This window comes from Oryctolagus cuniculus, chromosome 6, assembly GCF_051225735.1.
Source record: "Oryctolagus cuniculus isolate XC-2025 breed Fujian yellow rabbit chromosome 6, ASM5122573v1, whole genome shotgun sequence".
NCBI lineage: Eukaryota > Metazoa > Chordata > Mammalia > Lagomorpha > Leporidae > Oryctolagus > Oryctolagus cuniculus.
Window position 1 is genome coordinate 16,321,479 of NC_142872.1, and position 15,918 is coordinate 16,337,396.

General features: G+C 42.3%; 1 long non-coding RNA gene across 1 annotated transcript in view; it reads right to left on the reverse strand.

The window, feature by feature from the left end:
* Positions 1–348: 348 nt before the first annotated feature.
* LOC149126035 (uncharacterized) overlaps positions 349–15,918 on the reverse strand; it is a 31,215-nt gene continuing 15,645 nt past the window's right edge. The window contains exon 3 of the long non-coding RNA XR_016235305.1: positions 349–423. This is a non-coding gene — a long non-coding RNA (uncharacterized LOC149126035). The remainder of the gene's footprint in view (positions 424–15,918) is intronic.

Below are 15,918 nucleotides of genomic sequence, written 5' to 3' on the forward strand. Positions count from 1 at the left end.
CACACAGTGAACTCTATGTGACTCATATTCATATGGGGGCACAGGGTAAGTATTTAACTGAACAGGTCCCATAAACTTCAAATTTGAGGTGCTCATTTTCTTAGCCACTTGAAAATGTACTACCTATCCTAGAAGTTGCTTATCAACAAAGTGGTGGTATTGGTGATATATTTGTGTCTATACATACAGAAACAAAGATAAACATGCAATTAAGACTAACTCTAATGAAAGTCAGCCAACATGAGGACTACTCCCTGTGTATCAGACACCAACAGAGAATTTTTTTTCCCGTTATCAGTTATTGTGTCCATTTTACAGAGGAGAAAACTGAGGCTTCAAGAGTTTGAAAACTTACCCAAGGGCCTTGTCCTCAACAGCAATGCAGACTCTGATCCTGACCATATAGCTGGTGCCGTTTCATATCTACTGGGACACAAATGACATCCCTGAGTTGTGCCTTGTCTTTTGTTCTCACGGAAGTCATGCTAAGATCTACCTCTTTCCTAGAGGGACCAACAGTCATGCGCTTTCTTGCAAATGGGACATCTGCAGTTTGCAAATTTTCTGCGGGTGGAAAACAACCTCTTTTCAGAAAAGGTGACTGTGTGTGGTTTAAGATCATGACTACAAATCGCAGGACGTGGCCGCCAAAGCTGTCTCAGATGTCTCCACTGCCCTTCGGTTCTGACCCTCGCCCAGGAGAGGTTCCAAAGGACCACATAGCCGCCTCCTCGTAAGGACTTTCTGCAAGCAGACTCCTAATGGCCGCACCACAAACATGCTTGTGGCACCTGCAGAAACGAAGGGACTTTTTACAAGCAAAGAGGGTGAAATTAGAGCCGAAACATCTGAGCGCCGTTTGCTATTGTTTAGGAAGGGAAACAAAGACTTGGTGTTCTGAAATGCTTGTCTGGTGTTCTTGCGGCTTATTTCAAAGGAGTAAATTCAACCTTGCTCCTCAAATGGACCACTCCCCCTTTTGGCCGGAACCTGAAACTCACAGCCACAAAGAATTTGAACAGCATTCCCTGGGAAGAGCTTTCGCATCTCACCCCAGGCCCACGCGGCCCTTGTGCTCTGGGGCTGTTTCAGGACAGTGTGGTCAGATCATGATTCCGCTTCCTATTTCAGGGAAATAAACAAATTAGAATCTCAAACCAATCGCTCTGCTATCCGCTTACTAAGCAACGGTGCCTGCATTCCCACTCCGTTCTTCAGGACTCTTTCTACGTGAGCACACACTTGGAATTCGTGGTCAGATCACGGAGAACATTTATTCACTTACTATCTACAAGGATACTTCAGTAATTCATGGACAGTGGGATTCAAGGTTTATTTTGGTACCAAAAATGTGAAATCCATGCAAAGGGTCTTCAGAATTCATGGAAACTGTCTGTTACGAAAAAGTGTTGCATGATTTCAAAATGTTTTGCTTCTAAATAAACTTGTTATTCATATATTTAAAAGCAGAGAGAAAGAGATAAAAAGAGAGAGAGAGAGAGAGAGAATTTCCCATTCAGTGGCTGACTCCCAAATGTCCACAACTCCAGCTTTGTTCCAAGTGGTGACTTAAATGCTACAACAAATACCCACACAAAAAATTTATCTTTGAATTCCATTTACCCACCAACTTTCTGAAGTTAGGTAGTATTACATGCCAGATTGAGTTACATATTTTATTTTGATATTTGTTCCAGTATAAAAACCTCAGATGTAGATACTCATCTTAGAGGTGAAGATCATCACATCCCATATCAAAGTTCCTGGGTTTGATTCCTGCCTGATTCCAGGTTCCCAGCAATGCAGACCTAAGAGCCGGCAGCGGTGGCTTCCTTCTACCCTGTGTGAAACCCAGATGGCATCCCTGGATCCCACTTCCATCCTGGCCAATGCTGACATTCTGAGATTAAACCAGATCTGAGCATGCTCTCTCACTCTCCCCGCCATGTGAATAAATAAGTGGATAAACAAATTTAAAACAAAAAAAAAATAAACAAAACAAAACCTTGGGGGGAAGGAATTACAAAGCTCTTTTCACATTAAAACCAACTGAGCTTGAGAAGTTCTGAGATATTTTTCAGAAAAAGCTAAGACATTAACAAGGTCATCCAGCTAATGTAAGAAAGGCACAATATAGAGACAGCACATGGAGCAAAAATAATTGTCCACTAGCCTGACGCTTCTTGGTACACAGCTGTCCACAACTCATGGCAGAATGGTGGTAGAGTGAAAAGCAAAACAAAAACTCACACAAGGCAAAAGGCTATAATACCAGTCATGTCTCAGAACAATAAAACATTCAAGACTAAAAAAGAAAAAAATTAGTAGAGTAAAAAAAAAAAAAAGCAAAGAACTTCAAAGGATGCCCAAAATTCAGGAAACTAAAGCAACATTGAACAACTGTTAACACGATGATCACGCTAATATGATCCATGAAAAGGCAAAACATGGCAGATCCAAGTTCAGAATCTGATTTTCTCTCTACTTGAGTCCTTGGTCTGGAATGACAGCTGGTAGGGTATACAAACAGTGTGGGCTGTTACATAAGCAGGAACAGAGAGTAAAGTTACACACAAATTGATGCACACCTTTAGATACACTTCATCTACACCTAAGGACCAGGGAAAATATGTTTTAAGAACAAATATTTCTGACAGAGATAAGTACTGCTCACCAGATAAATTTACTGTCCACCGAGTTCTTCCTAAGATTTCCTAACCCAATGTCCATTATTTGGACACAGGTGACTTAATTTAGCCAAGGCAGCATGAGCAGAAATGAGGAGCATCACTTCTCAAAGCCCAGAAGAGCGGCTGTGAGCTCTTGGTGCCTTCTGCTTCTGGGTCCTACCCAAGGCTGTTGGTGGCAGACCCCCCTAAGTCTCTCAGGGTTCCCAGCGTCCCTCCACCAGAGGCAATAAATACGCAGTATAAGTGAGAAATTCTCTAATGTTAGGTCACTGACTTTCTGGGGCTGATTTGTTACTACAGCATCACTTAGCCTGTTCTTCGTCACACGGGACTTCAGATTTACAGACGTTAGAGAATGAAGACCCTTCATGCGCCCACTGAAACAAAACGAATTACCACCTGCAGCTCTACAGGTTATGGCTCCACTGTTTCAAACGGGCTGTGTACCACAACCATCTTCACGAGCATGTGCTAAATTGCTGATGTCAGCAAATAGGCAGCCATGTCGCCATCACAAAGAACAGGAATATTAGTTCAACTTGGGACACGGTTAGCTTTACTGAGATATGCAACTAGTTTTAGGGGATCCCTCTATGCAACACATTTTCATTAAATACCTATCACATAGCAAGCACTCACCTCTGTCCTGTGGATACGACGGTGAGCATACAAGAGGTGGCCTCTGCCCACTCTAGTAGTTAAGTATAGTGTAAGGTAAGTATAGTAAACGTGGAGGTGAAGGCCACAGGGAAATGAATACACACAGTGTTTTTTTTTTATAAATTTTTATTTTATTTTACTTTTTTTTTTTTGACAGGCAGAGTGGACAGTGAGAGAGAGACAGAGACAGAGAGAAAGGTCTTCCTTTTGCCGTTGGTTCACCCTCCAATGGCTGCTGCGGCCGGCGCGCTGCGGCCAGCGCACCGCACTGATCCGATAGCAGGAGCCAGGTGCTTCTCCTGGTCTCCCAGGGGTGCAGGGCCCAAGCACCTGGGCCATCCTCCACTGCACCCCCGGGCCATAGCAGAGAGCTGGCCTGGAAGAGGGGCAACCCGGACAGAATCCGGTGCCCCAACCGGGACTGGAAGCCGCTGTGCCGGCACCGCAAGGCAGAGGATTAGCCTAGTGAGCCGCGGCGCCAGCCTCACACAGTGTTGTTAGTGTTGTTTGAGACATTTGAATGGATGAGAAGTGACGCATCATTGTGGACTTGGTTTGCGTTTTCCTAATGCAACGAAATGTTCAGCATCTTTGCACAAGTTCATTGCCCATTTGTGTAGTTTATGTAAGTGAAATGTCCATTGTAATCTTTTCTCACTTTAAATGAAATTAGTTGTGTTCTTGTTAATTAATACAAGTCCTTGATCACATATGGTTTACACATGTTTTCTACCAATTTCTGGCATGCCTTTTCAATTCTTGAGTCCTGGGTAGTACAAAGGCTTTTTAATTTTGATGGAACCCTGTTTAGCATTTTAAATGCTTATCACTTTTTTTTTTGGTGTCTCAGCTAAGACATTGTCTGCTAACCCTAATTTATGAGTACCTCCTTATGTTGCCTTGTGTTTCCTAGTTTTAGCTCTTATATATTGGCTATAATATAGTTTAAGTTCATGTTTTTGTTTGATTTCAGTGATCCAAATCCATCTTTTTTGTGTTTGTATCTAATTGTCCCAGCACCATTCATTAAATGTTTCTTTTCTAAATCCAAACCAACTGCTAGTCCAACTGAATGACACTATCACATAGCTGGATTCCAAGAAATAAATCTGGGGGCCAGTGCTATGGTATAGCAGGTGAAGCCACCGCCTGTGGTGCCAGCATCCCATATGGGCAGCAGGTTCGAGTCCCAGCTGCTCCACTTCCGATCCAGCTCTCTGCTATGGCCTGGGAAAGCAGTGGAAGATGGCCCAAGTCCTCAGGTCCCTGCACCCATGTGGGAGACCTGGAAGAAGCTCCTGGCTCCTGCCTTCATATCAGTGCAGCTGTGGCCATTGCAGTCAACTGGGGAGTGAACCAGCGATGGAAGATCTCTCTCTCTCACTCTTGCCTCTCTCTCTGCCTCTCCTTCTCTAACTCTGCCTTTTAAATAAATAAATAAATCTTAAAAAAAGAAGAAATCCGGGGACCAGCACTGTGGCATAATGGGTAATGCCTCCACTTGTAATGTTGGCATCCATATGGGTGCCAGTTCAAGTCTGGCTACTCTACTTTCAATTCAGTTCTCTGCTAATGGCCTGGGAAAAGCAGTGGGAGATGGCCCAAGTGTTGGGGACCCTGACACCCATGTAGGAGCCCATAATGGAAGTGCTGGCTCCTGGCTTCAGCTTGGCACAGCACTCACCATTGGGGTCATTTGGGGAATGAACCAGCACCTAGATAGACAGATAGACAGACAGACAGAAAGATAGCTGTGTGTGTGTGTGCATGTGTGTGTGTGTGTTCCTCTCTCTCTAACCCTTTCACATAAATAATTCAATCTTAAAAAATAAGTGAATCTATTACTCCCCAAAATCTAGTTATCCACTCATTCTTGGTTGAATGTGAGACACATACTGCAAAGAGAGGACTCAAGAAATTTTTGAATAAAGTAAAAGCCCAAGCTAAAGAATCACATGTAAACAACTAAAGTATAAGGACAATTATTTCCCACACAGAAAGTATCAATAACAAAATAAAAATTATTTAAGAAACATCCACTAAATTGAAATTCCTCAGTTCAAATTACAATAACTGAAATATTTACTATAAAGATTCAATACAAGATTTGATCTGACAAAAGAATCAGGAATTTTAAGATCAAGAGAAGTTATATTCTTTTAAGAGCAAAAAGAGAAAAAAGAAACAGTCAGAATTTCAGAGACCTATGAAATATCAATCATACAAACATATGCATGATGAATGAGAAAAAAACACAGAAAATATTTGAGGAAATATTCCCGTATTTCACTTAAAGTATTAACCTATACATCCGAAAGCTTAATCAACTCTAAGGCAAGATAAAGACAGAGATCAGGTTGGCGCCGCAGCTCACTAATCTTCCGCCTTGCGGCGCCAGCACACCGGGTTCTAGTCCCAGTCGGGGCGCCGGATTCTGTCTCAGTTGCCCTTCTTCCAGGCCAGCTCTCTGCTGTGGCCAGGGAGTGCAGTGGAGGATGGCCCAAGTGCTTGGGCCCTGCACCCCATGGGAGACCAGGATAAGTACCTGGCTCTTGCCATCGGATCAGCACGGTGCACCGGCCGCAGCGGCCATTGGAGGGTGAACCAACGGCAAAGGAAGACCTTTCTCTCTGTGTCTCTCTCTCACTGTCCACTCTGCCTGTCACAAAAAAAAAAAAAAAAAAAAAGACAGAGATCACACACAGGTAACAGTCTAACGGCTCAAGTTCAAAGATAGAAACTCTTGAAGACAACAGAGTAGGTCAGCATGTAAAGGAGCTACAGTTGGATTAAATACATAACATTAGAAGCACAGAGAGCTCATAGACAGTAGTATGACAAATTTCGAGTACAGAATAAAGAAACCCAAAAGCCTATCAGTCAAGACATATCACATCAAAATTTCTGGATGTTACTAGGTTAAGTTAATTTTAACCTTAAGAGTAATAAAATGCAAAGACGCATATGATAATGCTAAGAAAATCATTAAGACACATGTAGGTTCAAATACACAAACAAGACGGAATTAAAATTGTAGGAAATTTGCATTTTACAAACAGTAACCATAGATAAAGGCATGACTACATTATTCTAAGAAAAAATATGGACTATGAGACAAAAATGATACTGAAGGCAAAGAGTTCAGAGTAATGGAGAATCTTAATCAAGCAATTAGAAAGACGATCAACGTGCGTCCACCTAACGTAATTCCCAGAACACACGTACACATACAAACTGAATGAATATCCAAGACAAAGAGATGATTTAGGGTGTTGGAGAGTTCAGCATCCCAGATCAGCTGACAGACCTGAAGAAAACCAGTGAAAGTACAGAACACTTGAACTATACTAGCAACCAAGTGGACCTCACTGACTCTCGCAGAGCACTGCAAGCAGACAAAGTGAACACACATCATTTTCACTTGCACACGACACAAACGCAGTAAATCAAGGATTTGATCAAAGTATGTTCTCCAACTTCAGTGGAATTTTAAAAAACATAAATCACAGAATTCTAAGAATTACACTAGAAATAAGTACAAAGGATGCCTGAAAAATCCATAAATCTGAAAATTAATGAACACATGTTTTAAGATAAATTGTAGGGCCAGGAAATGTGATGTAGCAGGTTGAGACTTCACCTGCAGTGCTGGCGTCCCATACAGGCGCTGGATTGACGCCTGGCTGTTCCACATCTGTTCTAGCTCCCTGAAAATGCACCTGGGAAAGCAGCAGATAATGGCCCAGGTACTTCAGCCCCTGCACCCACAGGGCAGACCTGAAAGAAGCTCCTGGCTCCTGGCTTGAGATCAGCCCAGCTAAGCTGCTGTGCCCAACTTGGGAATGAACTAACGGATGGAAGATCTCATGCTCTCTCTCTCTCTTGTACCTGCACTTCAACTAATAAATAAATCTTTAAAAAATTGTGAAACGATATGAGTGAAAATAAAAACTCAGTTTATTAAAATTTCTAGGATGCAGCTAAAATGCCAATTATAGGACAATTTATAGTACTAAATATTTATTTTGAAAAGAAAATATCTAGCTAACTAAGCCCAAGGGTAGTTGAAAGCAACATAGAGAAGAACAAAATGAAATATGCCTGGAAAATTAGTTTAGACTTAGACCCTAGTAGAATAATGTAAGGAAACCAAACACACGATTCTTCATACTGTTCTCTCCCAACTTTTATTGAAAATGTTAACTATGAAACATTTTTCTATGCCGTCATTTTCCAAACAGTAGGAAAGGAAATTGCATGATATATTAATGAAAACACTGCTTATTTGTTTCAACTCTTAGAATATATAGACAAAGCACCTAAGACATAATTATGGTTACAGATTATGGTTACAGGTAAAGTATAAGAAGATGAGATATCATGTGGAACAGGGGGTAGAGAGAGGTTACTGTGTTTTTATTACTATATGGATAATGGAGAAATAATTGCAGAATTTGCAGAACAATTAGAGCACGTAACATAAACTATAAATGGGATTATTAATAAAGTTAAAAGTTTTATACTACCGAGCTATTTTTTAAACTATGGAATCACCATGTTTGGATTTCGCTAGAAATTATACGAGTAACCTGAAACATTAAAAAGTAGTTAATATTGACTGAAAAAATGTTAGGAGAGACCTGGGGAGGAGAAGGTGAAAGATTAAGAAGTGAGTTTACCGCTGTAGTCTAGAACATAGTTTTAAAAAAGTGGATGGAGTACAGTCTCAGGGAAGAGTTAGAAAACCACAGAGGAAACTCCATGCAAAATAGGGGGACACAGCAGAGCTACGTGGAGAGTGTGGCCATGCACAACTCAGGACCCCGGCAACCGAGAGAGCCTCTATACCAGCGTTGGAGAGAGGCGAGACCAGAGTGCAGCAGCCCAAGCCACTGGTGAGACAGCTGCAGAGAAGCCTGGAGGGAATCCAGCTTGGAGCCCTGTGGAGGATAGTGTATCTGCCAAACTAGAGACGAATGAATAAGGGGGGGGGGGGCATGTTTCTCTCTCCCCAGTCACCCGGCAGGGGTGTCCTGTAACAACCCGAGACAGAGCAGGCACCATCTAGGACATATGTAGCAGCTTCATCAGCCCACGTCAGCACCCAGCTACCAGTCAAGGGGAGACTCCTAAGCCTGGCAGGGAGAACTAATGGAGGGCTGGGTGCTTCATGACCGTGGGAGGATTGTGTGCCAGGACTGTGAAAACAATGAGGCTGCAGGACTGTGGAAACACTGAGGTTGTGCAGGAAGGTTCAGGGTGTGGCTGAGACTCTGGACAGTCACTGTGGGAGGCACCACATGCTCAGGGTGTCCTGGGTCCCTGGTGAGGGACATTGCAGGGGAATCTGCTTACATGGAAAACTGCACAAATCCTTTGTGTCATCCTGGTGGAAGTGTGGACAAATAGTATACTCACTGGGGCCAGCACCAGGCACTGGTCTCCTTTGAGGAGAGGAAATGAGCTAAGCAGAACACTCCCTTAATACACCCTTCACACTGCAGCGATGGTTCCCTGGCCACACCCAACACATGCCTCTAGGTATTCCCTGAAAGCAGACACTCCACTCACTAATCCACACATAGTCCCAAGATAAAAGCTGCCACAGTGATAACACAAAGAAGAAATCAACAAGTATCTCCACAAATCCTGAATAATAAACATACCAATTCAAGAAACAAGAATAATAAACACGCCACGATGCCCTCAAAAGAATACAACACTTCAATACTAGATTGTGAAAATGAAGAGCTTCAAGAAATTCAAGAAATAGAATTCAAAAAACTCATCATAAGATTACATAGAAGTAATCAGAATCTAATTCATGAACTACTGAAATCTGTACTTGACATGAAAGAAAATTTCTCCCATGAAATTGAGATCTTACAGAGAAAGCAAAAAGAAACTTTGCAAATGAAGAATTCAATAGAAGAAATAAAAAAAGCTGTAGAAAGTTTAACAACAGAGTTAGTGAAGCAGAAGAAAGAATATCTGACTTAGAAGACAAATCGCAGAAAATTATACAGTCAGACCAGAAACAAGAAGAAACTAGAAAATTATAAAACACTGTTGGGACTCTACAAGATACTATCAAACAACCCAACATAAGGGTTCCAGGAGTTCCTGAGGCATGGAAAGAGAAAGGATTAGAAGAAATTTATACTGAAATAGTAATAGAAAACTTCCCTAATTTAAAAAAGAAAGGGACATCCAAGAACAAGAAGCACACAGAACTCATAATAGACATGACCAGAAAAGATCTTCACCATGACACATTGTAATCAAACTCTACAGTAAAACTTAAAGAAAAGATTCTAAAACATGCACGTGAGAAACACCAGATTACTTTCAGAGAAGCTCCAATTAGACTCACAGAGGACTTCTCATCAGAGACCCTACAGGTTAGGAGAGAATGGTGAGATAATATTCCAAGTCTTAAGAGAAAAAAAATGGTCAACCAAGAGTACTGTATCCTTCAAAGCTCTCATTTATGAATGAAGATGAAATAAAGACCTTCCATAACAAACAAATTCAAAGAATTTGTCTCTACCCATCCAGCCTTACAAAAGATGCTTAAGGAGGTGTTGCACACAGTAACACAGAAACACAGTCATCACTACAAAATAAGGTAAAGGAAGAAAATCGCCCAATAAAAGTACAAAGAAAATCCAAAGTAAATAATAGGAAAATATTTGGGAAAATGGCAGAGCAAGTTGTTGGTGATCAATAGTTACCTTGAATGTAAATGGCCTCAACTCTCCAGTTAAAAGACAGAGACTGGCAGAATGGATTAAGAAACAAATCCCATCTATTTGCTGCCTATAAGAAACACATCTCACTAACAAGGATGCACACAGACTGAAAGTGAAAGGATGGAAAAAGCTATTCCTTGCTAACAAACACAAAAAAAAGTAATGACTTGAACAGCCCTTGTCTTGACTGTTGAGGAACAGTTTTTTTTTTTTTTTTTAATACTATTTGTTGAACTCTTTTTAACATAGAGTTAATAATATGTGTATAAAGTCAACTGAAAATGGATCTCAGCAAAAAAATAAGAGTGGGAATAAGAGGGAGGAGGAAGAGGGGTTGGGAATGTACATGAGAGGGTGGGCACAGTGGGAAGAATCACCATGTTCCTAAAGCTGTAACTATGAAGTCTGTAAATGTAAAGCTATATAATTTTGCATACATTTCTACAGACTTACTTCTATGGGTATAGTTTAAAAACTTGCCATGGGACCCCAAATCCCCTTAAGCTGGGTGGTGATCATACAGATATGATTAAGGGTCTGGTAATAATAATAGATACAGTTTAAAAGGAGACAATATTCCAACATGAGAAGCAGTCCACAGAACAGACTCATAGAATGACAATCCTTTTAAATAGCACTCTGACCTCAGAATGAGCCCTCGAGGCATTTTGGTCTGGCCAAAAGCCTGAAAGAACATTTCAAGCATGGAAAGCCAAGACACTGAGGAAAATAATGTTCTACATGAAGAATCTCGGTGCGTGAGACCCCAATGGAAAGAAGTGGTTGTCAAAGAAGGATATACTTTTCTCTGAGGGGAGGACAGAATTTCCACTTTGCTTACGATCCTAATCACTGATGGAATTTGTGGACTCAAAAGTCTTCAATAGCCTAGGCAGCTCATGTCAAGAGCCTTGGGTGATCATGGACATCATACATAAGAGTATTAAGTGCTAAAGTAACAACAAAAGTCACTGTGCATTAACTTCCCATGCAGAACCTCTGTCCTCAAAGAATTGTGTTTTAACTATATCTAAGTGCTCCCAAAAGATGTATCATTCTTGAGTGCTTTGTTACAGTTAATTAAGTTTAAAAAAAAAAAAAAAGAAAGAAAGAAAAGAAAAGAAAAAGAATGAAATTACCTTCAAGGTGCAATGACTTTGAGCCAGCGCCGCGGCTCAATAGGCTAATCCTCCACCTTGCGGTGCCGGCACACCGGGTTCTAGTCCTGGTCGGGGCGCTGGATTCTGTCCCTGTTGCCCCTCTTCCAGGCCAGCTCTCTGCTGTGGCCAGGGAGTGCAGTGGAGGATGGCCCAGGTCCTTGGGCCCTGCACCCCATGGGAGACCAGGAGAAGTACCTGGCTCCTGGCTTTGGATCAGCGCGGTGTGCCGGCCGCAGGGCGCCGGCCGCGGTGGCCATTGGAGGGTAAACCAACGGCAAAGGAAGACCTTTCTCTCTGTCTCTCTCTCTCTCATTGTCCACTCTGCCTGTCACAAAAACAAAACAAAACAAAAAACTAAAGATGCAATGACTTTGAACATTCCTTGTCTGGACTATTGAGGAACAGTTCTTTCTATTTGTTTTCTTTCTTTTTTTTTTTTTTACCATGCAAACTGGTGAAATTTTTGCTTAGTACAGAGTTGGTCTTTTGTGTATAAAGTTAATTGAAAATGGATTTTAGTGGAGAGTGGGACTGAGAATGAGAGTGGGAGGAGGAGGAGCAGAGTGGGAGGGCGGGTATGGTGAGAAGAATCAATATATTCCTAAAGTTGTACTTATGACATGCATGAAGCTTCCTTAAATAAAAGGTTTTTTTGGGAAAAAAATAATAAATTTAAAAAAGGGAGTTAATATTGATTGTCTATGGGAAACAAATGGAAAGGAGGAGAGGGATTATTATCTTTTATTCATGGCCATCTTGTTTCATTTGATTTTTACTGAACCCAGAAAAGGAATGCTCATAGTCAAACACTGAGGACTACATCACTATTCAATCCATCTCTCTCTCTCTCTCTCTCTCTCTAAGATTTTATTGATTAACTTGAGAGGTAGAGTCACAAAGAGAGGGAGAGACAGAAATAAAGGTCTTCCATATACTCCTTCACTCCACAAATGGCCCGAATGTCCAGAGCTGGGCTGATCTGAAGTCAGAAGCCAAGAGCTTCTTCCAGATCTCCCATGCAGGTGCAGGGGTCCAAGCACTTGGACCATCTTCTATTGCTTTCCCAGGCCACAGCAGAGCACTGGATTAGAAGAGGAGCAGCCGGGACAGGAACCAGTGCTCATATAGGATGCCAATGCCACAGCCAGAGGCTTAGCCTACTATGCCACAGCACCAGCCTCAACCACTATTCCTTAACTCTCTAATTGTCCTTTCAGAATGTAATAATACACTTAAATCACACAGATTCTTCTGATAGAAATAAATGCCACTGTTGCTGATTGTCTTGGTTTGGGTCGTCCAGAAAGCAGAGCCTGACACACTGTATTTGGGAGTTGAAACTGTCTAACTGAAGCACAAGAGTACAGAAGAGAGTTAACACGACCAGTAACATGTGATATTGAATCTGCCTGGTGGGAAGGGAGAGCTCTCTGGAATTTTCTGTTCATAGGGTAGGAGGCTGCAGCATTTGCCCACAGCTGACCACTCCATTGGTTAGAGTTGTTCCAAGAACACTAACTCGCTCACACCTGAGGTTGTACATACAGAGTCCCTGGGGTACAGAGGATTCCTCGGGTCACGGATCAGAAGGATGGATGCTGACCACTTAGGGGGACTCTGGCAGGCCACTGAGGAATCCCCTGGAGCTCTGGCTGAACTCAGAGATGCAGGAGGGAATATGACTTCTCGCTGAGCAAGAACAGCATCTACCAGTGCCTTAGTGAACAAAGGCACCTGTCCCTGGCATGAGTGATTTATAGCCAATTCAGCTATACTGCCATTCTAACCTGTAGTTTACAAAATGAAATGTTGGACATTTAGGCTGCTTCTACATATAAGTACTGCATTACCAAACAAAGGACATTAGTCTTTTATCTACTGGCTATTCGAAATCCTCTTAAGATATCACTTTTCAGTATATATCGTAAACCAAATTTCACTGTCATTCCCATTATAGGCACGCTGAAGGCAAGCACAAAAACTGAACAAACCCCTATTTCTGTTTTGATACTCTGCTCTTCCCACCGTCCCTCAGTCCAATAAGGCAAAAAGTGCTTTACTAAATGTTAGTCACACTGGTGATGCAGTTACCAGTAAGAAAATCGCCACCCAATTTTCATACCTTTTATATTCATTGCATAAAATGCCATATACACACATCACAAAACTGATAGATGCTTAATGTGCTTACTTAAGGGGTTGCATGCTCAAAGTCTATCTGCAAATAGGCCATAAAGATACATTACACTCACATAGGGTGCCATATTTTTTTAATTTTTCAGGAAACATTCATAATTTTGGGAGTAAATACGCTCTTTGTTACAAGTTAATCAGTATTAAACACCATCTTGATGAATATTTATATACCCAAAGAAGTCCATTCCATGTAATAGGGGGTGTGAGAGAAGCCATAATGAATTAGAAATTTAATAATGAGAGCCTGTTCTCTGGTATATATAAAGATGCACCTGCTAGCTGTCAATCATCCTAGGGTTTGCCATGATTTATTTCCTTCATCACAAGTGCTGAGAGGCATGCCACACTTATCCAGACCTGGTCTCCTTTCCTACAACCAAGAGCAAAGCCAAAGTAAAGTGAGTTAAACCCTATGGATCTTCCCAGTCTGACATTCCAGCCCTCTTCTATTTCAGGCTTCTAAGGTTGGCCAGGGTTGGAAGCCTATCTATGTACCATCTCTGACTAGGTTTAGAGAAACCCAGCAGCCTACCCAGTGAGGCCCTGCACTGGCCCATTAGCGCCACATCACCAACAGCACAGACTATCACGGTCAAAGTTTGCCATGCCTTTCCGGATCAAGACATCTCACAGTGAGCCAGAGAGGAAACCACAAAGGATTAAAGACAGAGGACATGCTCCGCCGCACATCTATGAAGGGTGCTCTGTGCTCACCACAAAGCTTTATCTTCCTTAGTTCCTCTTTTTAAACAGCATCACTTGCATGGTTTCATTGAGTACACACTAATCGTAAGTGGCCATGTTTCATTTGTGGATTTATTTGAAAAGCTTTCTTTAAATGTATAGATGAGAAGTAAAGACAAGAAAGAAGATAGGAACCAACGAATGAACCAAGGAAGGGAAGGAGGGAGCAAGGCCCTCAGCAGTCCATCCTGCAAACTGTCCAGGCGCTTCAGCAGAAATTCAACGCCCCAATAATGTGAGTCAAGATGAAAACCAAGGAAGCGGTATGCCAAGCAGTTTCTGGAAATGAGCACAGCCACATTCTCTTTACATTTTTTTTAAAGATTTATTTATTTAGTAGCAAGGCAGAGTTACAGAGAGAGGAGGAGAGAGCGAGCTCCTCCAACTGCTGGTTCACCCCCCAGATGGACACAATACCAGAGGCTGGACCAGGCCAGAGCCAGGAGCCAGAGCTTCCTTCAAGTCTCCTACATGATGCAGGTCCTAAGCACTTGGGCCAGCTTCCACGGCTTTCCCAGGCACATAAGCAGGGAGATGGATCGGAAGTGGAGCAGCCGGGACTCAAACTGGCACTCATAGGGGATGCCAGCATTGCAGATGGTGGCTTTACCTGCTATGTTACAGTGGTCCTGGCTGCTCCACTTCCAACTCATCTCCCTGCTAAAGCGCTGGGAAAGCAGCCGAAGATGGCTCAAGTGCTTTGGGCACCTGCACTCAAGTGGGAGACCTTCCTGGCTTCAGTTTGGCCCAGGCGTCACAGCCATTTGGGGAGTGAGCCAGCAGATGGAAAACCTCTCTTTCTCCATCTCTCTAACTCTGCCATTTAAAAAAATAAAACCTTTAAAAAAATTGACAAAGAAAATGACAGAAGAAATACACCAGTGAAAACATTTTTCTTTCTGGGAAACAGTGCCAGAAAGCACTTAGGGTGTCCCTGAAAATGCGGGAAAGTTTTGTACAACCCTCAGGTTGCAGAAAGCTACCTACTGTCTCGGGAAATACACTTCCCGCTCAGCTCAGCTAACAGCCAGAGCGGCCGAGGCACCGAGAACTGGCTGCCTCCACCACCACACCCTAGTCTCCAAGGCCATGGCCGCAATCACAGGTGTCCACACAGCTGCACGCGCTCTTAAAACTACTTTCCTATCTGCTGCCAGTGACTGTAAATTTAATGAGAGCACCTGCTGCCCTCTTGCTTAGTTAATTCATGGTGATCCGTCTGGACTAAAGGAAATTTCAGAAAAGCCTCTGTTCTTCAGCAATCAATTTCCCGTCTCTACGCTGGCCTGAAGGGTCTTTGATTCATGTCATATTACACTTACGCTAAGCACCGATGACAGTGGACACATTTAGTTTCTCTAAGTAGTGTTGGGGCTGGAGAACAGGAAATGGCTACTAAGAGGAAATAAAATGAGAAGATCAATTGTCTGCCTGAATATTGACAGCTGGGGAGCTAGTTGTCCTTGACCTCAGGCACTGAGGAGTAGCAGTACCAGCTAATAAAATTTCTGCAATTGGCAGAGTGCAAAAAGAGGGGAAAAGTAACATCATTTGCTTTATAAAAATAATTCAAGGCAATGCAACAGAGCGAACAGAGTCTTGTCAACAAATGGTGCTGGAGTGACTGTAACTCTATGAGCAAGAATAAAAACCCATGGAGACAGAGACCTTAGGTTCTTCCAAAAGTTAACTCAAGATAGATCAAAACCTTTAGCA